The sequence below is a fragment of the Mauremys reevesii genome, linkage group 2, assembly GCF_016161935.1.
Source record: "Mauremys reevesii isolate NIE-2019 linkage group 2, ASM1616193v1, whole genome shotgun sequence".
NCBI classification, from domain to species: Eukaryota; Metazoa; Chordata; order Testudines; family Geoemydidae; genus Mauremys; species Mauremys reevesii.
Window position 1 is genome coordinate 277,921,552 of NC_052624.1, and position 23,678 is coordinate 277,945,229.

Below are 23,678 nucleotides of genomic sequence, written 5' to 3' on the forward strand. Positions count from 1 at the left end.
TCAAATGGTATACTTTGTGTTGAACTTCAAGAGTGAGATTAGAATTATTTAGCCAAAAGTACCTCCTAATAACTGCAAAGGCACCAGACAGTTGTGTCACACACATCAAAGACTCCCTATAAAGAATAAATGTACCACATATTCCAAACCTTCTTGCACTACACCTATAAAAGCTTAAGAGTGACAGAGAGCTTCTTAACCATCTGTAGTATAAACCATATCATGACTTTAGATCGTCACCTATATGTCAAGTTTTCAGCAGTAATAAATTCTCTGCCATGATGATCTTGTTTCCTAGATAAATTATTTTAAGGATTAAAATCAACAGACCTAGGAATCTATGATCTACTACTAACAATAGAAAAACAACTGGGCTAGGTGTGTAAAGAAGTAGCTCCAGTCCTGTTCATTTACACCGTACAGCCTGTCTGGCTCTCCTGATACCACTGTAAATAAAACCAATTGAGTGCAATTATTCCTCACAGGATCCAAAAGATCCAGATTAACAGGAAGGGCCCCATCCTTTAATCCATTGGCTGAAGGTACACCAAATAAATATCTTATCCTGCAATGAGTATGTAAAATCGTGATGGTAAATGAGGTCTGTCTAGGTAAGGAACCAGAAGTAGTCGTCATTCACTTGGGACAGACTGAGACGTATCCCTCAGTTTCCTCTTTTATTTCTGATTCTAAAAAGGAATTGCTCTAATACCTTGGAGCATACTTGGCTCACTCACGGAATGTCAAGTCGCGTATGTGTGGGGTAGTTTTATGATGAGCAAGAATTATCTTTGATTTAACTTGAAATCGTACTTCAGATCTGAAAGAAATAGTCTCTTCCTGTCAATGTTTATTATTCGAGTCTGTCCAAAATGCTACAGCTGAACTCATTACCCTCTCCTTCTGTTCATGTCACACCCTCCCCTATAGCCTTCTTTGCTAGCTTCTACCTGAAAATTTCAGGACTCCCTGGGTAAAGTTAACCATGTGCATAGACTCCAGTTCTGCAAAGACCTGAAAAAGGCATCAATCTTATTGTTATACAAAAGAATATGTGGAGACCTCATATGGATAAGATTCACTTTCCTTGAAACTTCCTGAAAGAATGAGAGACTGTCAAATGTTTACAAAAATCCTGGGTCCAATTTAAAAAGAACACTAAAGAGCTTTGTTTTAGATGTTAGTGAAGTCATGGCAGTGGAAGCCAACCTAAATTATCTTGGCAAGTAAAAAGTTTTTCAGAGTCCCATTACCATCGAATGAAACATATTTTACTCATTTTAAAACAGATTCTTAGTCATTTTGTTTGCTTGCCAAATCGAATCTAGGATATAAAAGACAAAACCTACACCCGCATTTAGTACCAGGCAGCTTATTTTTTTATAATCTAGTAAAGATAGCAAATGACCTCAAATGTTAGCTATATATCAAATATTTCAGAACTTCACTAATCTCCATGCTTTGTAATCTGCTCAGAAAATTGGCACTCTTGCCTCACTTCTTAGCAAAGATTTAACAGTAGATGTTGGAGTGATGTCTCATTATGCTAAGATTTCATTATTTTTATGAAATATTCTACAATATTTTATTAGTATACTACGACCTACTATCATACGAAATAAAACTACAGTATAATTGCCATAATTAATGTACAAAACATTTTCAGATGCCTTATCTTTGGGGTTTTTTTTTACTATGTTAGTTTGTAAAACTCAGTAAACTTGCTAGTTCTATAGCAACTAGTGTCTGTAAAAGTTTATAAAGCGAAGTGTTGAATTTTTAATACATTATTTTAAACAAATCCATTCAGGGTCATCAATTTTAAAATACTGAGGTGTTTTCTAAAAGAAATAACTGATAAGAACTAGATGCCATTAGCTAATAGGATCAAGTTTCTCTGTACAAAGATAGATAAGGTTTGCAAATGTACTAACAAGACTGCAGCAGAGGGAAAAAATTATATGAGCAGACTGATTGTAACAAACATACGTCTGTTAAAACACTTATTTTGATCACATTTATCCCACCAATAAGAGCTGTACATCCAATCCAGTTGCTTGATGGATTTTGCTCATTAGAAGAGATTAAATAGCAAAAGATCGCCTTTGGTTTCTAAAGATATTTATTCCTAAACATTGCAAATTATACCAGACTAAATGGGAGAGAAAAATCATCATGCAGTCTATGAGGAATTAATAACCAATACAGTCAGTGAATCAAATCATTTTTCAGACAAAATTAACAAGGAAAATGTTACAAAAGTGTATACTCTCCTCTGAGGCCCTTGGACAAAAATGGATCAAGATACACTTCTTTAAATGTATACTACAGACTGCGCACATGGCATTCTTAAACACGTATACTTTCAGGCACTACCCTTTAGTTGATCGTTTTCTAATTCACTCATCACTCTGACATACAGGCCTCTCTAGAGCAGTGGTTCTCAAAGCTGGTCTGCCACTTGTTCAGGGAAAGCCTCTGGCGGGCCGTGCCCGTTTGTTTACCTGCCATGTCCGGAGGTTCGGCCCATCGCGGCTCCCACTTCCTCATTCACTTTCTCCATGACAGTGATGATTTTATAGACCTCTATCATACCCCCTCTTAGTCATCAATTTTCCAAGCTGTTTTCAGTCCAACTCTTTTTAATCTCTCCTCAGACAGAAGCTATTCAATACCCTTAATCATTTTGGTTGTCCTTCTTTGTACCTTTTCCAATTCTAATATATCTTTTTTGAGATGGGGTGACCAGAACTAAAAATAGTGTTCCACGTGTGGGTGTACCATGGATTGACATAGAGGCAGTATGATATTTTCTCTATTATCTATTCCCTTTCCTAATGTTTGCTAACGTTAGCTTTTTGACTGTTACTGCACAATGAGTGGATGTTTTCAGAGAACTAGCCACAATGACTCCAAGATCTTTTTCTTGAGTGATAACAACTAATTTAGACCTCATAATTTCGTATGTATAGTTGGGATTATGTTTTCCAATGCACTACTTTGCATTTATCAACATGGAATTTCATCTCTCATTTTGTTGCCCAGTCACCCAGTTTTGTGAGATCCCTGTGTAATTCTTCGCAGTGTGCTGTGGATTTCTTGAGTAATTCTGTATCGTTTGCAATTTTTGCCACCTCACCATTTACCCTTTTTCCAGATCATTTATGAATATGTTGAACAGTACTGCTCTCAGTACAGATCGCTGAGGGACACCACCATTTGCCTTCTCCATTCTGAAAACTGACCATTCATTCCTACCCTGTGTTTTCTGTCTTTTAACCAGTTACTAATCCACGAGAGGACCTTCCATCTTACTTTATGACTGCTTACTTTGCTTAAAAGCCTTTGTTGAAGGATCGTGTCAAAAGCTTTCTGAAAGTCCAAGTACACTGTATCCACTGGATCACCTTTGTCTACATGTTGTTGACTCCTCAAAGAATTCTAATTAGGGCTGTCGATTAATCTCAGTTAACTCACATGATTAACTCAAAAAAAATTAACTGCAATTAAAAAAATTAATCGTTGATTAATCACAGTGTTAAACATTAGAATACCAATCAAAATTTATTAACTATTTTTGGATGTTTTTCTACATATTCAAATATATTGATCTCTATTACAACACAGAATACAAAGTGTACAGTGCTCACTTTATATTATTTTTTATTACAAACATTTGCACTGTAAAAGTGATAAACAAAAGAAATCGTATTTTTCAATTCACCACACACAAGTACTGTAGTGCAATCTCTATCGTGAAAGTGTAACTTACACATGTAGATTTTTTTTTCTTATATGACTACACTCAAAAACAAAACAATATAACACTTTAGAGCCTACAAGTCCACTCAGTCCTATTTCTTGTTCAGCCAATCGCTAAGACAAACAAGTTTGTTTATATTTACAGGAGATACTGCTGCCTGCTTCTTATTTACAATGTCACCTGAAAGTGAGAACAGGCATTTGCAAGGTATTTACGTGCCAGATATACTAAACATTCATATGCCCCTTCATGCTTCAGCCACCATTCTGGAGGGCATGCTTTCTTGCTGATGATGTTCGTTAAAAAAAATAGTGCATTAATTAAATTTGTGACTGAACTCCTTGGGGGAGAATTGTATGTCCCCTGCTCTTTTTTACCCACATTCTGCCATTATTTCATGCTATAGCAGACTCGGATGATGACCCAGAACATGTTGTTTGATTTACGAACATCGTCACTGCAGATTTGACAAAATGCAAAGAAGGTACCAATATGAGATTTCTAAAAATAACTACAGCACTCAACCCAAGGTTTAAGAATCTGAAGCGCCATCCAAAATCTGAGAGGGACAAGGTGTGGCGTATGCTTTCAGAAGTCTTAAAAAAGCAACACTGATTTAGAAATTACAGAACCCGAACCACAAAAAAAAAAAAAAAATCAACTTTCTGCTGGTGGCATCTGACTAAGATGATGCATCGGTCCGCTCTGCTTTGGATAGTTATCGAGCAGAACCTGTCATCAGCATGGATGCATGTCCTCTGGAATGGTGATTGAAGCATGAAGGGATATATGAATCTTTAACCTATCTAGCACGCAAATATCTTGCAACTCCAGTTACAACAGTGCCATGCACTGTTCATACTTTCAGGTGACACTGTAAACGAGAAGCGGGTAGCATTATCTCCTGCAAATGAACCAAACGTGTTTGTCTGAGCGATTGGCTGAAGTAGGACTGAGTGGACTTGTAGGCTCTAAAGTTTTACATTGTTTTATTTTTGAATGCAGTTATTTTTTGCACATAATTCGACATTTGTAAAGTTCAACTTTCATGATAAAGAGATTGCACTACAGTACTTATATTAGGTGAATTGAAAATACTATTTCTTTTGTTTTTTACAGTGCAAATATTTGTAATAAAAATAAATATAAAGTGAGCATTATACACTTTGTATTCTGTGTTGTAATTGAAAATGTAGAAAACCCAAAAATATTTAAATAAATGATATTCTATTATTGTCTAACAGTGCGATTAATCGCTTGATTATTTTTTTTAATCGCTTGACAGCCCTAATTCTAATAGATTGGTGAGGCATGATTTCCCTTTACCAAAGCCAAACTGACTCCTCCCCAACACATTGCATTCATCTATGCATCTGATATCTCTGTTCTTTACTGTAGTTTCAACCAATTTGCCTGGTACTGAAGTTAGACTTACTGGCCTCTAATTGCCAGGATCGCCTCTGGAGCCTTTTTTTAAAATTGGTGTCACATTAGCTATCCCCTCCAGTCATCTAGTAGAGAAGCTGATTTAAGTGATAGGTTACATACCACATTTAGTATTTCTGCAATTTCATATCTGAGTTCCTTCAGAACTCTTGGGTGAATACCACCTGGTCCTGATGACTTACTACTGTTTAATTTATCAATTTGTTCCAAAACCTCTTCTTCTGATACCTCAATCTGGGACAGTTCCTCAGATTTGTGACCTAAAAAGAATGGCTCAGATGTGGGATTCTCCCACACATCCTCTAGAGTGAAGACTGATGTAAAAAATTAATTTAGCTTCTCCACGATGGCCTTATCTTCCTTGAGTGCTCCTTTAGCACTTCAATCATCCAGTGGCCCCACTCATTTTTGGCAAGCTTCCTGATTCCGATGTACTTAAAAATGTTTGCTGTTAGTTTTTGAGTTTTTGGCTAGTTGCTCTTCCAAATTCTTTTCTGACCTCCCTAATTATATTTTTACACTTGACTTGCCAGAGTTTATGCTCCTTTCTATTTTCCTCGGTAGGATTTAACGATCAATTTTAAAAGGATGCCCTTTTGCCGCTAACTGCATCTTTTATTTCATTGTTTAGCCATGGTGCCACTGTTTTGGTCCTCTTACTATGTTTTTTAATTTGGGATATATATTTAATTTGAGCCTCTATTATGGCGATTTTAAAAAGTTTCCATGCAGCTTGCTGGCATTTTAGTTTTATGACTGTACCCTTTAATTTCCTTTTAACTGGTGTCCTCATTTTTGTGTAGTCCCCCTTTATATAATTTGGTCTTTCAAAGGCAGCTTTGAATTTATTCAGCGAGTCTTCACTGGTTTATCACTAAACACACAGAGAGTTTCACAGTTTAAGGCCTAAAGGTACCATTAGATGATCCAGTCTGACCTCCTATATATCACCAGACATTGTCACCCAGAATCCTCTATGTTAAGTCCAAATACTTTATTTAGACAAAAGCAGTTCAGTCCTCAGGAGACTAAGCTGTGTGCCAAGGTGCCACAAATGACCAAGGCCCCTGCAATGACAGGGAAATAACTAGGCAATGATGAAATAACTAGGTGAACTATGGTCCATGCTGCAGAAGGCGGAAAAAATCCCCAATGTCCAAGCCAATCTGATCTTGGGTAATATTCCATCCTGCCCCCAAACCTGATGAGCAGTTTGACCCTCAGCATGTGAGCAAGACCCACTAGCTAAGCATCCAAGACAGAGCTGTGACGGGTTAGATCACAGAAACCCCCTTGGGAGCTGCCACCTGATGTGCCAAGACTACTTCTGCCCCTGCTTTCCCTGCCAGCTCGGGACCCCAGCACCGTCTTGCTGAGCCAGATATGCCCGTCTGCTCCAAGACAGACCCAGGGTCTGAATTACTTGCCCCAAAGCTGCAGGCTTCACTGAAAGCAGCTTACAGAAGTGTTCTTATCTTTAACACTCAGATGCCCAACTCCCAGTGGGGTTTAAACCCAAATAAATCCGTTTTACCCTGTATAAAGCTTATACAGAGTAAACTCATGAATTGTTCACCCTCTACAGCACTGACAGAGAGGTATGCACGGCTGTTTGTCCCCCCCACAGGTATTAATACATACTCTGGGTTTATTAATAATTAAAAAATGGTTTTATTAAATACAGAAAGTAGGATTTAAGTGGTTTCAAGTAGTAACAGATAGAACAAAGTGAATTACGAAGCAAAATAAAATAAAACATGCAAGTCTATGTTTAATCAAACTGAATACAGATAAACACCCTGAAAGATGTTTCAATAAGTCTCTTTCACAGACTGGACGCCTTCCTAGTCTTGGCACAACCATTTCCCCTGGTACAGCCCTTGTTCCAGCTCAGGTGGTAGCTAGGGAATTCCTCATGATGGCTCTCCCTTTCCTCTGTTCCATCCACTTATATATCTTTTGCATAAGGCAGGAATCCTTTGTCCCTCTGGGTTCCCACCCCACACTTCGCAATGGAAAAGCACCAGGTTAAAGGCCCTCAGAGTTCTATATCATATTTCTAGTTTCAGATACAAGAGTGGTACATTTATACAAATAGGATGATCACACTCAGTAGATTATAAGCTTTGTAATGATACCTTACAAGAGACCTTTTGCATGAAGCATATTCCAGTTACATTAGCATATTTTCATAAAATCATATAGAGTGCAACGTCACAAGAGCATTGGTCCACTCCTTCTCGTATCCCTTCTCCAGTTGTGCCCAATCTGATATTTCAGAGGAAGGTGAGAGAAAACAGCAGCAAGAAACGAGACCCATACAAGGAGACCAACCATATAGCTCATAGCTAAGGCTAAGATTTTGTCATGAATATTTTTAGTAAAAGTCATAAAAATGGGAAGGGACTGGACAGCAGCGGGGTGGCTGGTGGCTCTGGGGCCCCCACCACCTGTGGGGACTCAGAGCACCAGGGTCCCCCTCCCCCCCCCAGCACTGGGGAGCTGTGGGAATCCCCCTGCTGCCCCCAGAGTAGGGAGCTGCCTATGACCATGAAACTGATCAAAATGGACTGTGAATTTGGTAGGGCCCTATTTATGAACCTGTCCATCAAAATTCTGCTCTCAGACTGGCAGGAATCTGGAGAAAAAACGAACAGCAGTTAAGTTACTTGGAATTTACATTGGTGTAACACAGCAGAATTTGAGAACAGTGCTATTCATCATGGATACTTTGTACAGAAAGTAAGTAGTGAATAGCTGATTACAGGGAAAGGGCAACAGCTACATGAACTATAGAGCAGTGCCATAGATCTGGCAGCAGAGAGAACTAATTGCAATTAGGTCAGCACTCGGTGACTAGGTAGGAAGCAGATTTTAAGGTCTTAAAACAATAACGAAAGAGAAAGGAGCTGCTGTTCTGAACAACCACACTGAATATGAATAGGGTTTAGTGAAACATTGTGAAGCATTTAAGGAATCAGTGCTTGCCACTGGGTTATGTACAGTGCACTTAAAGCTTTATCAGTCAAATTCAAACAAATAATTACCAACAGAGAAAGTAGGGCAGTGGTGGGCAATCTTCGGCCCATCAGGGTAATCTGGTGGTGGACTGCCAGACAGTTTGTTTACATTTGAACGGCCGCCAGCAGCTCCGAGTAGCCGCGGTTCGCCATTGCCAGCCAATGGGAGTTGCGGGAAATGGCGGCCAGCACATCCCTACGACCCGCGCCGCTTCCCGCAGCTCCCATTTGCCGGGATGGTGAACCGCGGCCACTGGGAGCTGTAGGTGGCCGCTCAAATGTAAACAAGCTGTGACAGCCCGCCAGCTGATTACCCTGGCGGGCCGCAAGTTGCCCACCACTGAATTAGGGACTTTTGAGGAAAATCAAGAACTGAATTAAGACATTAGGACACATTACCAAATATCTGATGAAATGTTAGATGTGAATTACATAGTATTTATATTGGAGGTAGTGAAGGGAGCTATAAAATCAATTAAATAGATTACCCAATGGTCCAAAATAAAGACATCCATCTAAATGTTTATTTCTTTAACAGCTTACCTTTCCTTGGCTGTAGCTCTCTCACAGCCCTTATCAAAGTAGGCCAGATCAGTTTCATTGCCCTAAGGTTAAGCTGATGAACAGTACACAGAGTATTCGTCAGCTGAAGAATGGTCATCATCCAATTGCAAAAACAGTGCAAACAATTTCTCTTCTGTCTTATTTTCTTTGGTGGGGATGTGGTATAGTGTATTCTAGAAATGACTGATATTCCCAGATTCATATCTCATAACCTTTAATTCCCACTTATATTGAATCAAAACAAAAAGGGGAATTGTGTGGGACTGTTCTTAATTTATTTCAGGAAAGAGAAGGCTGCATAAGGAAGTTTTCAAAGAAATTATATTACAGGATCTCATTAGATACAGGAAGTGTGTTCAACCACTGGAAAGTGTGTGCGGGAGGGACAGCTTTTCATTTGTTTAGTAGCTCAATGAGCAACACTGACTTACTCCAGTGTGAGCTGCATCCAGCAATCCTCAGCTGGAAGGACAGGTTAGCCTGCTGTGGTGCCTTTAAGGTTGCAAAGCAAAAGGAAATAAAAAAATGAAAACCAAACATGCCATGTCAACAGTTTTCTAGTTCCTCTAATAAGTAACAAAATTCATTATTTCCTTTTGGAAAGTTTTCTCTTGACTTTTCCACTTGTATTCAAGAGCTTCAATTATAAAATATTATAAGAAAAAGAGTGATATTCTTTTAAAGTTGTACACAAATTTGGTGCATCTTAGTGGCAAAAAAATCAGTAGACAAAACTGATTACAGCCATATCTGATATGGACAGGAGCTGTGAAAGTTATTCCCTGCAAAAGCATCTGAGTTTAGACCCCTGGGTCACTGAACAGGGACTGAATCCTAAGGCCAAACTGTGCCATAGCTATGTAGTTTCTGATATATAAATAGAAGTCATCCTTGTATCAACTCCTCCCACCAATCAATTTTCTAACAACAGTGAAGTACAGATTAACTGAAAATAAATGCAATTAATTGCTTTTGTAAAATATTACTCCATAATGAAATGGCATACTCTATATATTCTCAGATACTATCAGAGTGTGGTACTCAAGTTCTCAAACAGCCTGTTTATTGCTTATAGGGGTTTTTTCTCTGATGCATATTGCAATAGTATTTTGAGCACTTAGCAAACCTTAATGAATTTACCCTCAACAGACCTATGACACAGAGAAGTATTATTCCCATTTCACAGACAAGGAAACAGAGGCACAAAAGGGCTAAGGCGCATAGATCACATATGAAGCCAATGGCAGTGATGCAGTATGTCCACGTTTAAGGATTTATTTTTTTAACATAAAAATAAATAAAGGTACCATTAATTTAATCTAGGCCAACAAACATGGTATTAGCTACTAGACATTCTGTGGGTTTTGCTTACAAACCTCAGAATTACCATCTGCTTATTTTACATGTACTTATTTACATGTACAGCTTCTGAACTAAATATATCACTCTGTGATCTAAGCTAACAATACTGCAATATTTCATGTCGTTACTCTTTTAAACATCCACATTGAGATGAATGTGAATATGAAAATAAACCCCAAATCTATACTTACTGTCAGTTATGTTACATGCTTTACAGGCTGCTTCTTTTCCTAAGAGAAGATTCAGTTTTCTTGCTATTAGCTATATTTTGCTAGCATACAATTGTGTTTGACCCACACATATTTTTACATACGCAGTGGTTTCTGTTACCACCATCCATGTAGGAAGTACACAAATGTCTTCTGAACTACAGTGTAAATATTAATACCTTGACATTCAATTGAAATACACCAACCGTGTAAGTTTTGTCCTTATGCCTCATTATTGCTCAATTTCAAGTCAGCTCCTATCATTACATTAGTTATAAAGTACACATCTGTTATTTTTATTATTGCTAATAAATGTTGATAACTTCTCAACCATCAAGAAAACAAATAATAGGCGTCAGTCTTTTATCCTGTATGATTCGTTTCACTGAAATCAGCACTTTTAAAGAAAATAAATTGAGAACTTCTCTCCAAAGGAAAGTGAAAGGCAGGAATAGATTCATCAGCGGTTTTTGAAATTGCACAAATATTAAAACAAAATAATCTCTACATTAAGATCAGTGAAACTAAAAACAAAATAGCTAAAATAATGGCCGTTCACTGATTTCAAAACATTTTTTAAGAAAAAGCATTACAGCTGTCAGGTAAAAGAGGATTCAGCTGATTGTTTCACCTTAGAATTGCATGACCGGAATACATCAATTTTACTTTGTATTTTGTGTTAATTTTTTTTCTTTCATTATTACTCACCGGTGGTAAAACATTAATTTGACACAGAAAAAAACATAATTAAGTCATGTGTACCTTTAGCCCAGCATATTGGGAATGGACTACAGCCGCTTTTCTCCATATAGATAGCACCTGCTTGTTTCCGGGCCTGTTGGCCTGCCAATTCCAACAACAACATACACACAATCGTATAGAGATCAAGCCAGACTTCAGCATACAATGTCCCAATTCAGTGCTCCAATAGTATCTGCTCCTGCAGGGGGGCTGGGAAGCCAGCCACTTGAATGTATTCAATCCACAAGCAAGGAGAAAACTATTAACCTTGCCTACATTTGGTCTCTTTTCATCTAGTTTAAAGGAAAGGTAGAAGCAAAATACTGTAGTATTCCTTTGGTAATATATTCCAGCAGCATGAAGAATGCCTTTCAGTTACAGAATCATCTCATGCCTCAACAATTTAAAGCACCGACCATCCTTTTCCAGGGTGAGCTACTGAACAGAATGCTACGAGCCTGTAATGTGACTGTGTGAGTGTGTGTGTCTGTATTCCTAGATTCATTCAGGAGGGAGGAGGGAGAGTAGGAGGGGCAGGAGGGAAGGCGATTAGCAAGCACCTTATTAATATGCTAATCTCACCCTTCTGTTCAATTCACACAGCAGACTCCTGTTTACAAAACTGACAGCAGATTCTAAAATTGACTAAGCTGCAAATCAAGCCTGACCCAGGTCATGTCTGTAGAGGTTCTCCCCAACCATTTTTGTTTTAAATTCATGCCTCTGGTATTTTACCAACCTATCCTGACATTTGATTTTCAATAACTTCCCTAATAAGATAAGAACAATGAAAAACTGAACAATGAATAACTTGAAAATGTAGAGTATCCTGAAGTATCCAGCAGAACAAAAATGTTTTAGTAAAAACAAAACAATACAAAAAATAAAAATAAAAAACCCTACTCACTTGATATTTTCCATCAGATTTAGAGACTATTTTACAGTATATTTAGCTTTATAAAATGTACAGCAAGAGCTGATTAAAATTTCCCTAAACTTCAATGGAAGCAGCATTGAGCTCTAGATCAGGAATCTAACTTAACCGCATTTTTTAGAATTAAGCTAGAGGAGAAACAATGATAGATCAAAACATTGGTGAAAGGTGAGCTAACACTAAGGAAATAGGACACCACAATGTCCACTATCATCAGTACCATAGCTAGCTCCCCTCTAAAAATATGACCACTACTTTATTCTCTTGCAGCTGAGAGAAGGCATATGTCATCACACATACTTCTCTATCTGCACATATTACACTTCATATATAAATGGTTAACAAAAGATAGATTTGATTTCCTTTCAATGTCTGGGCACCAGGAATAAAAATGATATTTTACATTATGTTTAATATATATTTATGCACATGCAATATACCACGTAGAATTCATCTCTGCTGAATCACCTGTTCATGTTATATATTGAAATGAAATGTGTATTAACTGTGTTGTAGAACCCTTTTTCTATAACAAGCTATGTGCACTATTGTGAGGATGTACCTGTATACGTGTATAGCGTGTATGTAGACAAACACAAATTACAAAACTCCCATCTTCTCTCTTCTAGTGGAAGGTTCCACAGTACACACTATAAACATATGTTTCATTATAGAACATAACAAAAAAGTAGATTCAGCCTAAATAAATATTATAAACTCTTAGGGACAAAATATACCATTCTTATCATTAAACTATTCATAAATTCCATATTAGCCATCTCTAATGTACAGTCCTCAATAGAAAGACAAGGTGAGTGAGGTAATATCTTTTATTGGACCAACTTCTTATGGTCAGAGAGACAAACTCTGTGTTAGCTCATAAGCTTCTCTCTCTCTCAGACAGAAATTGGTCAAATAAAAGGTATTATCTCACCCATCTTGTCTCTCTAATATCCTGGCACCTGCATGGCTACAGCACCACCATATACAATCCTCAATAGTAAGGCACAGAGCTTACATAACAGACTATTACCAAAAGAGTTAGTTTTAAGTTAACACAATCACCAAACTGACTCAATTGCCTAGGTGTAACAGCACACACAATACTCTCCATTACATATTTAATTAAATGTATGTGCTTACAGATTACATCACTGCCATTTTGGTTTCTCAATGGAGTATGATGCAGACAACCAGAAGGGTCCATTTAGAGTCTCTAGGTAACAAATACTGTTGCTTCCTTCCAAAAGTGTGTGTGTGTGTGTGTATATATATATATATATTTACATAGAGAGAGAGAGAGAGAGAGAGAGAGAGAGAGAGAGAGAGAGAGAGAGAGAGAGATATTTAATTTAAAAGAAAAGTTATCCACTGCAAAAATAGAGATTAGAGCACAACCAGGCCACAGATGTTCTGCATCAGTGCCCAGGCACAATGACCAAAGCTCTTTCTGGGGCTAAAGAGAGCCAAAGAGACTTATGCAGGGTCTCTCCTCCCCTGAAAGTTTTTGAAACTACACAGTACTGCAGGAGCATCCAAATCCTGTCAACTCTGGGTTCTTATATGTTTACCTTTAAGGACATAACAGCACAAGCAATAGTACAGGTAACAGTTCTTGTTCATTTCAGCCATATATCTGGTACAAGGTAATTATTGTTATTGTTACTGTTACTTGTTCAGAGCTGATAATGTGCTTGGTTCTGTGCAACGGCAAAGATAAGAGGCAGAAGGATGGTCTGGCCAGGGGCTCAAGGAAGCTGATGTTAATATCCAGTTCTGCTACCGACCTCCTTTATGACCATGAGGAAGTCACAGTCTCTTTTTACCTTCGATCCCCATCTATAAATTAAAGACAGTATTTCCTTTCTCCCGCTCTTTGCCTGTTTGTCTATTTAGAGTGTAAGTTCCCCAGGACAGAAACTTTCTTACTATGTGTAGGTGCAGCCTCAAGCAAAACGGAGCCGTGATCTTGGTTCGGGCCTCTAGATGCTACTGGAATACAAATAAATAATATGTCCCCTACCATGAAGAGTTTACAGTCCAAAAGAGATGCATACAGAAGACAGCACTTCACAGGATGTTCTAGTAAATCCAGGAGGTAAGATTGGTTTTGGACTTGTTCTTATTTGTTATTTTAATAGAATAAAAACTCCTATTGGGTAAGTTTGTGGAAAAGTGGGTTATCGAGAAGAATCTGAATGAAGAGAATGCACTGGCTCATGTTTTTTAAAATGTATATGGACGTTAATAAAGAAGTAGTGACACTGAACAAATGGATTTCAGAGGGTTCTGACCACTCTCTTCCCAGGACTTTTTCCTGTTATATCTCGTTACAGTACGGGGAAAGGTGAGAACCAAAGCTTTGCACCAAACCAGTAATACAATTTTTAATATCTGCTCAATGGTTCTATACATATTTATTATAAACATATTTTTAAAATATGTAAATAGTAATTTACAAAATAGACCAAACGGTCCTACAGTGCAAGGATTTAAACTAACCAAACCTGCTTGTGTGTTTTCATCTCCCTTTCTAACAAAAACATTATGGTAGAACACAACTCAAAAAGAAGCCAGGGCAGCATTCTACCTTAAAAATCACATCACTGTCTTTTCAATATATGACTCAAATGGGTGACCCAGACAACTCTTTAAATACCTTAGAGGCAGGGAAAACCAGAAGAGAAACAGCAATAGCTACAGGGCCACACATTTCCCACCACACACATGACTTTTCAGTACTAGTAACTTTACCTGAGGCTGTTGACAGGGGGCATTGCATCAGGCAGCATTCATGCGTTTGCATAGGTTCGCCACATTCACATTTGCAGCCGACCCTCAGATCCGCTTGGCGGTACTGTCACCAGTCTTTGCCAACTCAGCTCTTGACCGAGTCAGAGTATATCAGTGCTTTCATTTAAGTGCAGTGCCTGAAGGGAGTTGTTCTGAAGGAACCAGGTTCTCCAAGATCATCCACATTTCCTGTGATGTTGCTCTCTGTAGAGAGTGGTATTTTGGGTTAAGGGATTTTCAGAGGCAAAGCTCTTTCTGGACTTCTGCAGCATAGATGGTAAAGTGTATCCATGCACCGGATGTCTTGGATTATGCACCTGGTTTTGCCTCTCCTTTTTACTGAAAGCATCCCATCCATTGATGGTGATGCAATCCCCACAGGACAGTATAGGAACAGTGTGAGGTTCAGTTTCAAAGTCCCTGTGTTTATCCTACAGGATTGACTGAGTTCAATATCAATTTTATGTGCCTGGGCTGAACAATACCATACTAGGCCATAGTACTCTTCAGTTGAGTAACACAAGTGCAAGAATAGTTGTTCAGAGTGCTTTGGGGTGAGTTCCCCATTTTGTGCTAGCCTGTTACTGAAGTACACAATTTCTGGAGTTTACTTTCTTTTTCAGCTTCTTGATGTGCTCTTTGAATGTCAGTGTTCAACCTAATGTAACCCCTAGGTACATCGGATGTTCATAGTACCATCCCACGATATTTGCAGCTTTTGCTTAATGGTGTTTCAGGTGGAAGTCACACATGAGTTTTGTTGGGGGATTAGCATTCAGGAACAGGAAGCATGTGCAATACTATTTTCCAAGTATACTCAGTGAACTGCTTAGAATGTGCTCAAATGTTTCTGACTGGGTAGCAATGTAAGGATCATCTGCATAAATGAATCTTCGCACATCAGGGAATTCTGGTTGGTTATTCATGAAGATATTAAATAGCAAGGGTGATGGCTCCAAACTTTAGACCAGTCCATCCTGTCAACTATGCCATCAACTTTTCTGACCACGTATCTCAAGAAAGAACCTGTCGAGTCTCAATCAGGGAGAAGATGACCTGGTCCATCTTGGTATTTCTCAAAATTCTTGCCAATTTCAGTAGAAGTCATGATCATTCACAGTGACATAAACAGCCAACAAAGCAACAAACAGCCCCTATAATTTTACAGGTTTTGAAGCCACCTTCAATGTACTGAGTTAGGTTTACAACTTGGCCACAGCATAAATGTTCTGGGAGGAAACCGGCTTGGTCATCAGTCAGCCACCCTTCCACTATTGGCGCTATTCTACCTATAATCATCCACTCATTTACCTTGTGGGTTGAACAAAATAAGAATATTGAGTGATCGCTATTTGCAGAATTAGTGTCTAGGTGGTTTGAGTAGAGTCAACACTTTGGCTTGTCTCTACAGCCTGAGTATGTGCATTGTCTCCATGCAGGAATTAAAGTCGTCAAACAGCCACTTCTGTGGTCTCATCCAGAAGTTTAGCAATAATTCATCAGATATACCATTGAATCCAGCTGCCTTTCCACGTTTCAAGGGTTTCATGACTAGTGTTAGCTCCTCAATTTTGAGTTGCTCACTGTGGATTTTGCTGTCTCTGAGGACTCACTGAAGTTCCTACTTGATTTGTTTAATTCTGCCCTTTGCTTTGAGGACTAGTTTATATTTAGAATGAGCTGATATGAAACTTGTTTGGGAGAGACTGTGGCAATGAGCTTGGGTTGTTGTCCATCAGGGTTCAGCTTACAAATTGTGGCCATTCTACTATTATGGCACAGGTGTGTTGTTTTAATCATCTCCCTCCAGCAGCTGCACTGTGACATAGTTATAGCTCTTTGCTCTTACCGTAAATCTCAGATTCGGGGGTGGGGTGGGGGGGGAGGAGAGGGGAAGGTGATACAAGTTCCCACAAAAGCTACTGCTAAAGAAATCTTTCTCAAAAAAGGATCCCAGTCCAGAGAATCTTCTGATGTCGAATGATGCTGTGAGCAATATGCAGTGTAGCTGTAGACATGTCGGTCCCAGAATATTAGAGAGACAAGGTGGGTGAGGTAATATCTTTTATTGGACCAACTTCTACTGGTGAGGGACAAGCTTTCGAGCCACAAAAGAGTTGTTCTTCAGGTCTGGGAAGAGTTGTTCTTCAGGTCCAGCATCACAGCAAAATGCAAGGTAGAATAGATTGTTTAGCGTAAGAAAGGAACCAGTCAAGATAGAGCAGCCCATTAACACCTTCACAGTCTTAGGACCAAACCAGGGGGTTGGTGGGTTACAGTTTATTGAATTTAAGCTCCTAGGCTCATCTCTTGAAATGTGTGTTGTGGGGGTTGTTGAATAAGCCATACTCAATGGAGAACCCATCCTGATGGAAATCTTCCCTGAACCCCCAATTTTGGCCTTCAAAAAACCTGCCAACCTCTCCATGCTCATCATCAGAAGACAGCTCCCTGCAGACCAGGAAACCCCAACTCAAATCAGCACTAGACCCTGCCAGAACAACAAATGGAAAACCTGCAGACATATCTTCACTGCTGTGATGATCTACAACCCCCCACAACACACCTTGCAAGATTCATGGATCCTACACATGTCTATCACAACATGTAGTATGTCTCATCCAGTGCATTAAATGCCCCAATAACAACTTTGTGGGTGAAACCAGACAACCACTATGTTGGTGAACACTTTTCAGAAAGCGATGACTCTGTATCTGACCTATCAGTCTTCATCCTCAAAGGAAACCTGCCCAATACTTTCCAAAGATGAGCCTGGGAGCTTAATTTCATTACTCAGCTAGACACTCAAAATCATGGACTGACACAATCTGCAATCCACTAACCCCCTCTTTTTGCCCTATGACTGCAGAGGTGTTAACAGGCTGGTCTACCTTGAATGGTCCCTTATAACATGTGCTAACAACTTATGCTAAACAATCTGTTCCATCTTGCATTTTGCTATGACACTGGAAGTACCTTTCCCAGACATGAAGAGTAGCTCTTTGTAGCTAGAAAGCTTGTCTTTTTCACCAACAGAAGTTGGTCCAATAAAGGATATTACCTCCTCACCTTGTCACAATGAGCAATAGGGAGTCTGACCATGCATGTGTAGCTCTAGCATAAGATGGGGCGGCAGCAAACATATGAATAACTCCTGAGGTAGCTTCATTTTTATTGTATTATTCTTTAAATAAAGATTTGCTATTCTTTTAACTAGACATGAGGGCTGCATAAACTTTTGGTAGTATAAATCGTAACAGATTTACTTGTGGGCAAACCAACTACACTTCTCTGACACTTCCTCTCATGTTTCCTTTGTCAGGGACTCATCTGGAGAAATAAAGAGTCCACACAATACTCTTGAGAATGGTTTCCAATTCACCACACAAGCAGAACAGAGCAGTTCACCTGCATTTCTTACAGCCCTATGATACCAACATAGTATGCCTTCAGGCATCAATTCCTGAGATAGTGACTCACTGCTGTGTTACAGCTTTCAAAAGCTGTCTTCACCCAATCTAAACTGTCTCCATTCTATACAAAATCATTTTCGTTAACAGCTTTGTTGTGCTTACAATCAGAAAACAGAACACTCTTTCCCATTCTTTATGGGCTACATTTACCTATAAAATGTCTAGTAGTTGATATTTCAAAACTCCCTATAACCAAGCCTATAATGTTTAACCTTCTTAACAAAAATCTTACAGTATATGGAATATTATTACTGCCCTAAATTGCCAAAAGCTCAGTTATCCAATAAATACAAGCATCTTAGATAACACAGCCAACAAACTCAATAGGTACATGTCAAATGCTCATGGTCACTCTACAAGTTCCACTGGTTTCTGAAAACTGCTTTCAGTTTCCAAAGCTTTGTAACTATTATAATACGTTTCACTTACCTTCTTGGGGAATGGATGGTTGGAATCTAACTAGTATCATGGAGTGACAATTAGCAGTAACTTCAACATTAATTGATATTGCATTGTTGAGATGAGACTGTGAGAAAGCTCCAGCAAGATGCCTTCTGCCTCCTAGATCAACTTGAGTGGATCTACTTGGACCCAGAAAACGGCTGAGCTGAGGCTGGTGGAAAAAGTTAAACACAGCAAAGGCCTAACTAGCTCTTATAGATTGAATCCAAGTCAGCAGATAAGATTAAATCATAGTGAAAATTATATTTTAACAATGGAAACATAGCTGCAATACCTTCCTTACGATGAGTCTTACCTTAGTCCTATAACAGAGGAGAAAGAGTTAGCTGAATGATGAAACCTCAGAAAAAGTACCAAAAGGAGTAATCCTTCATTTTCAGACATTGACCAGATAAGCTAGTAAGTCTCTTCTATCTTTAAGAAGAACTACAGAGTGTGGAACTGGTATCTGGAAAATACAGAACCATAAGACTGGAAGGGCTAGATGACTAGAGGTCATCTAGTCCAGTCCCCTGCACTTATGGCAGGACTAAGTATTATCTAGACCATCCTTGCACCAGGATGTAACAGCTCCCATCAAAGCTGAATCAGGGTAGAAATTACTCTGCTTCTCCTTTGAGCTATATGGTATCTAGATTTTTATGCCAGAACTACAGTATCTCCATAATGGCTTACAACATGGACCCCTGAGACCAGGCTTAAATGTTGTATACAGAAAACACTAAATGATTACCTGATAGTAATCTTTGCTTCCAAGGTCAATCTCAGTTGAAGATCTTGGAAGAGGAGAGCAGGAAACAGGAACAAAGGTAGGGTCACTAATCCACACATCTCTATTAAGCATGGTTCCCAAATGAGTCCACTGGGGGGGAAAAGTAGGCACCTTATGGCATTATACAGATGTTGTGGCCAGTTCTCAGGAATCAGGCCCCGAGGAAAAAATCTGTTCAGCAAGCAGCATCGTTAACAGATGGTATAGAATGCATTTGACTCTCCCTTATGAAATCTTCAAGAGCATCAGTTTCATGCCTTGCAAAATAACTGTCTAAAGCATTTCAAATGCCATAAATCTTTGCACCCCAAAAACAGTGGCAAGGACTGAAGAAAATTGATTGTGGGTCATAAACAAAGAGACTTGCTTTTAAACAAAGTATTCGGTGCTTTAATATATTTTTAACACTTGAGCTTAAAAGGGCCACTGTCAATGTGATGACCTACTCACTTAAAAAAAAATTAGTAGTTTCAAGTACTACATGTATCTTCAACTTCCCATGCCAATATTTATGATTTTACAATCACTTTTTTTTAAACTGTCTCTCTTTTTCCTAAAGCTGTGAGAAAAATCCACATGAATTAAAAAGGAAACTGGCTTACTATGCCAGTAAAGCAGTGAAACTAACTATACACAAAAGGCTGCCAAACGCATCACGTACACTGACACTACCCAAAGAAATAAGTATTTTTTCTCATCCTATCTTTCAGTTATAGTCATCTTATGTGTAACAGTAAGGTTAAAAAAAAAATCAGACACGCGTGTGATTTTTTTTCTTTTGGTAGCCCATAGTATTTTACTTCAGTTTTAGCTTATATTTTGGTAGGAAATTCCAAGCCACTCCTGATACAAGCCTTGAGAAATACAAAACTCTCTACAAACTAACGTTTTATGTAACTATACAAGATCTAATGTGATTTCAAGAGTCCTCCTTTCACTTTTCTTTCTTCCCACCCCCTACCCTTCCTTTCTTTCATAGTTTCTGCCACCAAAACCTTTGCTACAATCATTTGCAGCCAAATCTCTCTTATGGACTTATGCCAGAGGGGTTCCAGAATTTCTCAAGTGTTCTAGGGAACGTGCCCAATTCACTAACCACTATCCTTTGCACAAGTTAGTGGGTGTTGATAGTCCTGCAGTTCAATATCTACACATACTGCAGGTACAGAATAGACAGCAACTGTGTAAGCTTCCCCCCATATTGCTTCTCTGAGCATGTTTTAATCCTGTAATAGAGAGTCCACTACAAGGTGTTAGAGCAGGAGTAGGCAACCTATGGCACACGTACCAAAGGCGGCACGGTAGCTGATTTTCAGTGGCACTCACACTGCCTGGGTCCTGGCCACCGGTCTGGGGGGCTCTGCATTTTAATTTAATTTTAAATGAAGCTTCTTAAACATTTTAAAAACCTTATTTACTTTACATACAACAATAGTTTAGTTATATATTATAGACTTTTAGAAAGAGACCTTCCAAAAACGTTGAAATGTATTACTGACACGCGAAACCTTAAATTAGAGTGAATAAATGAAGACTCGGCACACCACATCTGAAAGGTTGCCAACGCCCGTGTTAGAGATACACTCAGAGCACATCTACTTTGTGATAAAAATTAATGCTGAAACTGGCCCGGGTCAGCTGACTCAGGCTCATGAAGCTTGAGCTACAGGGCTATAAAACTGCAGTGTAGACACTGGGACTTAGGCTTCAGCCCAAACTCTGAGACCCCGCAAAGGGGAGGTTCTCAGACCTGGGCTCCAGCCCAAGCCCAAACATCTACACCACAATTTTATAGACATGAGAGCCCAAGTCAGATGATCCAGGCTCTGAGACGCTACACTGCAATAAAAAACCCACAGCACCAACATACCCCCTGTCTCTATGGTCTTTTTTGTTCTGCTGAGGTTACTGGTCAGGGATTCAATTAGTACCACCGGTGGTGTATTGACTAGAAAATGAACTAAGACTACCAAATTACTTCATATAGGCCACAGCACAACCATTTGTACATTATAGTTTACTGCCAATCTCAGCTGCATTTGAATTGGTCACAGACTCTCTTCCCCCCACTGACAGTCTCTAGGCATCCTTTCCATTTCAATAAAATAGAGCAGGCACTTTAATGGCAACAAGCCCCAAAAAGACATTTAGGATATTTTTGTACATCCCCCTCTGCCTTTTATGGCATACAGCCTATGATTGTGAGCTCTAGGAGGCAGGATTTATTTGGATGGTGTCTAGTACAATGGAGCACTAATCCCTGTGTAGGGTTTTTAGATGTTACCACAATAGAAATAATAAAGGACCTGAAAGGTTTTTCAGGCTCATTCTTTTACCTAAAATAATTCAGAAATATTGAGTCTTTTCTACCATATTTTTGCTGGAAACTCCTTGAAACACTACAGACCTTGACTAGGAGCTTTTTCAGCCTTCATTTCAAGGGTATTTTTTTATTTTTTTTTTATTCAAACAAAGACAGACTTGCTCCTAAGGCTTTTTAGGAGTTAAAGAGGTGTTCTTAAGAAAAAAATCTAAATAGTCATAAAACCCCCTTCCCCTCAAATTTTTCAGCTTTGAGTTTCTTTTTTCTTGCTATGTCAATCAATCCTCTAGTCCATCAGTTGTCCATCCACTCATTCAGAGAGACAGGAGGAAGACAAATCTTGATATTTCTCATATAAACCAGCAAAATAAAGAAAATCTTTGAAAACCCTAACCTAAAGAAGCTAGAAAGGGTGCACCATTTTCTTCTTCTGCAAGTCATCTTTTAAATTCAGAACTGGCATGTGTATTTGCAAACTTATCCAGACACTAAAATCAGACCTGCTACCATCACTATTTCCCATCTGCACTCTTGTCTGTCACTTCCAATAGAAGTAATCCAGCAGTTTGCCCTAGGAAATCTCTCTCTATCCTCCCAAACTGAAGGACCAAGAGACCAGTATTCCAAAGATGTCAGCTATCAGCTGGAAATCAATGTTACACACAAACACATGCATTTCCAAGCAACTAACAGTTTTAAAATAGTAGCTAGGGTGGACATTTAGAAAGAAACTGCACCCTACATTTTTTTTCCTTTAGGCTTCCAAATAATTTATCAAATTATTTGTCATAGGGCATTAATCAAGTGCTCTGTCTTCTGACTAATTTAACCTTATTCATTCAAACCAATTGAGCTGTGAATGTAATCCAACAAACAAGAGTGTGCATTCAAATTTATTGCTTAAGCATTTTGCATCGGTCCAAACCAGAAGGATTTTAATGCTGGTTAGCAAGCCCTCATGTACATTACTATACACTTCAATTAAATGACAAATAAGTCTCTGTGATTAGTTTTTAAATTAATTAAAATTTAGCATCCAAGATACAGATTAAGACAAAAAAAGAAACCGGCTGATTACAACAGGCTGAACAAAAAATATAATTTTATTATGAATAGTTTCTTCCACATAGGCTATATCCAAAAACAATGTGCAGTGTTACTGTTAACAGTTAAAAATACATCAACACAATGGTTCTGTAAAAGAGTGATAAACTGTTTTTAGATTGTATTTCTGATGCTTGTATGGTAATGATTTGTAAACTTGTTATAACTTCCTACATAAAGAGTTTAAAGGGTTTAATAAAGGGAGAGAGAAACTGAGGAAAAATATACATTCCCAGCTGAAATCTGAAAAGAGATGGAGAGGACTAATAGGTGAGAAACTAATAGGTGAGAAGCAGGCATGCAAGAAAGGTATTCCAGAGTGCAGTAGCTGCAGACAAGAAGGCACTTGTATCACCAATGGCAATAAATCTAATTCAAGTATCTCATCTCTTTAAAAAATATTTTGCAATTCCCACAGGTATCAAAATATTATTGGAGATCTATAAATATAGTTACATGGTGGTGATAGGAATATAGATGTGAAATCATGCAAGCATGTAGTAAGTTGCTCTGACTCTCTTTGTCCAGTAATCTCACATAGTAGCATTTTTTCTGTCATTCCAAATTACAAGACAGATTCAATCAGCTACTTAAAAATACAATAGTCACTCTTCCACAAAAATGTTCTCAAGATTGTGGAAATCTGCCCTCCCTGCCCCACCCTCTCCAAAAATATAACGGCTTGAGGTCAGGACAGGAAATATTCAGTTAT

The 23,678-nt window shown here is 38.6% G+C and overlaps 1 protein-coding gene across 12 annotated transcripts in view; it reads right to left on the minus strand.

Moving 5' to 3' along the window:
- The window catches only part of PTK2 (protein tyrosine kinase 2), a 383,889-nt gene that overhangs the window by 266,980 nt on the left and 93,231 nt on the right, over positions 1-23,678 (minus strand). The window lies entirely within an intron of this gene.